This window comes from Lissotriton vulgaris, unplaced genomic scaffold (assembly GCF_964263255.1).
Source record: "Lissotriton vulgaris unplaced genomic scaffold, aLisVul1.2 SCAFFOLD_1050, whole genome shotgun sequence".
Classification (NCBI taxonomy): Eukaryota; Metazoa; Chordata; class Amphibia; order Caudata; family Salamandridae; genus Lissotriton; species Lissotriton vulgaris.
The window spans coordinates 205,057-209,708 of NW_028242719.1; positions in this window are offsets into that span (position 1 = coordinate 205,057).

Genomic DNA, 4,652 nt, shown 5'->3' on the forward strand with positions numbered 1-4,652 from the left:
CCTGCCATTTAGTTACTATGGTTCTCTGTGGGCTTTCCAGACAATGTTCCTGTTTGCCATAGACCCGTATCCCCCGCGTCCCACAGGAAGGAACTCAAGCAACAAGGCACTAGTGACAGGAATCAGAAATATGAGCAGGGATATTGACATATATTGGACGATTCCCAGAGACGAATTAGAGCCTTACAGTAGATGGAACATAACTAAATATGGGATTTCCTTAACTGAGAGCCAGAAAGCAAAGAAATGCTCCCCAATCTGGATAGTACCCCATCAAGGTCACCTATGTCTGCAGGGAAATGGCAAAAACCCCAGAGCTCAGTTAGGGAAGAGTGTTTGCACTGAAACTTATGTTTTCTCGTCTCAGACCTCTCCCTCATTCCTAGCAGCTAAGGGTACCTACTTCGTCTGCCACGATAGAGCATATACATGGTTGCCCCCTGACTTTTCGGGCACATGTTTTATCTTGTTCCTGTTGCCACCCACTTACACGGCCGAGGCAGATTACCACAGGACAAGGACAGTTAGGGGTGTTGTGAGTAAAGTCGACACTGCGGAACAGGAGTTTGGAGATTTCGCAAAAGGTTTTCTTCCGTTTTGGGGGCCTATGGTGAACAGCAGGAACATTCGCCAACTGACGAGGGTAGTTGAATCGGCCGTGATTGAAACGGCTGGTGCCCTTAGTAACTTGACTGCGGAGCTCCAGTCGGACCGCATTATGACTCTCCAGAATAGGGTTGCTCTAGATGTCATACTTGCAGACCGTGGTGGGGTATGTAAAGTGATCCAATCCAGTTGCTGCATTTTCATCCCTGACAATGCTCCAACAGTATACCAGGACATCTCCAAACTGCACAAGATCTCTGAGTCCATTCATGTGGACAAAGGAGACTGGTCCTTGCTGGGGTGGTTCTGGGAACTGATATCTGCCTGGGGATCGAAAATTCTGATATTCATTGGAATGGTCTTAGCCATCCTGTTTCTGTTCTGCCTGTGTGTACAGTGCGCTCCTGCAATATATGGCCTCTGTGCCACATCATGTGTAAGGAAGCCTGTGTCAAGGGACGAACTAAGCAACAGGATGATGCTACAGCAGCATCTCCATGACTTCATGAATACAGATTTGGACTCAGATTAGCATGAGTTATTGCCTATATAAGGGCAAAAGGAGGGTCTGTGGTTCTGAAAATTTTGGACCCTGCTATATTATGATACCGAAGCCAACACTTGTGTCAGAAAATATCATCATACCATGACGAATTTGGTATTCGCACTACCTGTGTTGAACCCTCGGGTTCCATTTTATGAGCGACATCCATCTTGTGGTTGCCCTTACATAGTCAATTGACCCAGGCCGAATTCGAACTGAAAGGACACGTCCACCTTTCCTGACTCCCCTGTGACCTGTGCGAGCTGCCTTCACTGCCTCCAGCCAAACCTGTTCGGGCAGTTCCCAACCCAGTGGCCGAGCAAGATTAGCATCAAGACACAACATGTCATAAACCATTTATTCCATACAAACCACGCTTTATCATACACACACCTGTCCCTGTTTCTTCTTTATGGCTAGTTTTACAAGGAGGAGGTGCCCGATTTTTTGGGGGTTTCATCGATATCTGATGGAAGTTCTGGGCCTGGCCAGGTAATCTAACACGAACTGGACAAACGAAAATATGGGTTTGCCATCATAACTTTGCTTTTTCTTTGTGAAAATATGTTTATGGTCGAATTCTAAAACGAAGAATTTTTGCCTGAAGTGTAATATCGTGTATAAAAAGAGATGGCCGGCTCTGTGAAAAGGAGCAGTCTCCTGGGAATATACACACCGTGTTGTTGTACTTCTAGGACGCCTGTTACTTGGTTGCAGCCAATAAATTCGATCTTTGACTTCACCTAGAAGACTCGTGTTTCTGTGGTCTGAATCAGGAAAGGACTCGAGGTCTTTGGGTGTTGCCCAGACACCGCTGGGTTACCGGATCAGTACCGGTTCTGAAAAACCCAGTACCTCAGACTTTAGAGTACCCTGGACGAAACTCTGAGACATATATCTTGGACCGTAGACATTCCATATCGACTGGAAGACGGAAGAAATCTCCTTTGGGGTCAAGGAGTACCTCCCCTGTTCAAACAGGCACCAAAGAAGCATCTTACCGGTCTGCATTTTTGAGGCTCGTGCCGGATCCCGAGGAATCTGCGACACAGGACATAGACTTCCAGACATCTCCGAGGCTGACACGAGTTCCCAGCAGAGCTGAGACCTGTAGTTGACATGAGAGATGTGGGACCGGAACTTCTGGTCATCCGGTAATTTTGCAACTGGACCTACTTTCCGAAGTTTCCCAAAGTTGTGCATTGGGCTCCTTCCCCGAGCACTTTTTGTACTGAAGCTGAGAGTCCTACACTCCACGAGTGTTTCATGGGCCCGCTTCCTGCATTTCAGCTTGAGGCTCCTTTGTCATCCCTAGTCCATTGACTGGTGAGTCCCCACGAAGGACAATCCTTTGTTTCTTGGGTTTCCCTGGTTCCTCCAGATGTGCCCTGACTCCAAAGGGTGAGTCCCTCAGACCTTGCTGGTCTGCACCGAAGCCAATCTTGTCATCTTGCGTGGGTTGTTGTTGCCAAGGCTTGTTGGGTCCAATACGGATACCAACGCTGCAGCACTCGACATCCTTTGTGGGACAGCTCGAATCCAGCTCCTGGTTGTCGTCGATGCCTCCTGGACCTCGTGGCTGAAGAGTGAAGCTTCACCTGCATCACTTGAAAGCACTCGACATCGGCTGGCATCTTCTTGTCGCCATCCATGGTGGCGCAGGGGGCTCCTATCATCACGCAAAATAACTGGTGCATCCCTGCTGATCTTCAGGGATGCACCAATTATTGTAAATCTGCCAGTATATTGAAAACATCCAACAGCATGTCAACACCCCGCCCCGGCGTACTGTCTCCACATACTCTCCCCTTTCTACTTCTATATGCCCTTTACCGCCCGAGGTCACTACAGAGATTTCTGCTAACATGCAGCACATTTTTTCCTGTACCATGCCACCTGACTTTGGTGCTAATTTGCTGCTTGCCTGGGCAATATGACCGTTCCTGCTGGTGGCACTCCAGGGGGCCTCCTACTATTTTGTTTCCTAATATTAACCAGTTTAGCGCGTCGAACATTCCGCCCCAGTGCGGACGTTCGATCGCGCTAACGGGATTCGGACGTCCAACGGTCGTGCGCAGCACCAGCGAGGTAGTGCACGCGACGACCGTTGGACGTTTGAAGCACGGAAGGGGTTAACCTGTGTTTCCAACTATCACACACATCCTTCTTTATCTCGCTTGCCCTCTTCTATCATTCTTTCTTTGGTCTTTTTACCTCTGATTCTCACACCTTCCCCTTTCTAAACCCCACAAATTCCAGTTATATACATCAGATACAATCTTGTCTTCCTTCATATGCCACAGGACAATCCATCCTTCACACCCTGCTCTCTTCCTCTCACTTTCATGTCACTCTGACAATACTCTCTCCTTCTCCCCTCTATCTTGCCCCACACACTACTCTTCTCACCTTCTTTTCCAAAATGTCTCTAATTCCTTTTACATGTCATCTACTCTTCCCTTCTATTATCTACAATCCTTGCCTCTTCCACACACTCCTCTTACCAACTTGCTTCCTCTCCCAATCACTCCCAATCCTGTCATTGAACTCTCCCTCTCATACATAAGGCAGGTCGACCGACACGTCCCCGCAGGGGACACCCATAAGAGGGCGGGCCCCATAGTGCCACAAGATGGCACACGGAGAAGCCCAGTGTTCCAAGATCCCTGTGGGGTCCCGCTCGTCACTTCCGGCCGGGTGGGGGGCGGGGGAGAACTATACATTCATCCCATGCCCACCTGGCGGCCTCTTTGTCCGTTGTCCCCTCACCCGGACGCCGTTTGGTATGCCTTCTGGTAGCTCGGTCCAGAGGCAGGGTCTGGCGTCGGATTGGTGTTTCCTCCGGTGTTTTATGTGGTGGTGAGTCGTCCCTCCTCGGGTAGGGTTTTGTTTGATTGTTCGCTTTCGTGGGTGGGGGGGCCTACATTTTATTGTCTCCCTCGTTTGTTGGTCGTGCCCGGGTTTCACTGGGAGTTTGTACGCGCTACCCCTTTTATACCTACTCCCCACTTTATGGGAGCGGAGCTGGGCCTGGCGGCCTGCATATTGCAGGCCGCTGAAGTGGATACGTGCTATCACTGTAGTTTTTTTATGATCATTTTGCTATATGTGCCGTTCGGGGGTGGATATCTGGGCACGGCGTTGTGTGCTTCCCACAGGCTCTTGCCAAGGGGAGGGTTTGTAGCGGACGGGTTTTCTTGTGAGCAAGCTTTTGCACCCCCCCCCCCCGTTTCACGGCGGTTTTTTATATGGTCTTACGGGAGGTAATTTAGCAGCCTCGTCTGATCATCCCGGAGCGGGCATTCATCGGCCACGGAGGAGGAGTGATTCAGAAAAGGAGAAAAGGGGGTGGTGATGGACAGAGTTTCTGAATTAAGTAGAATACTCCTACCCAGTCAACAGATCAGGGCTTGATCCATCACCGTTTTTTAGCTCACTGCACCATCCCAGCTCACAACCTGGCTACATGCAAATTAGTCTGTCCCTGGCCCAGTGCAACTGG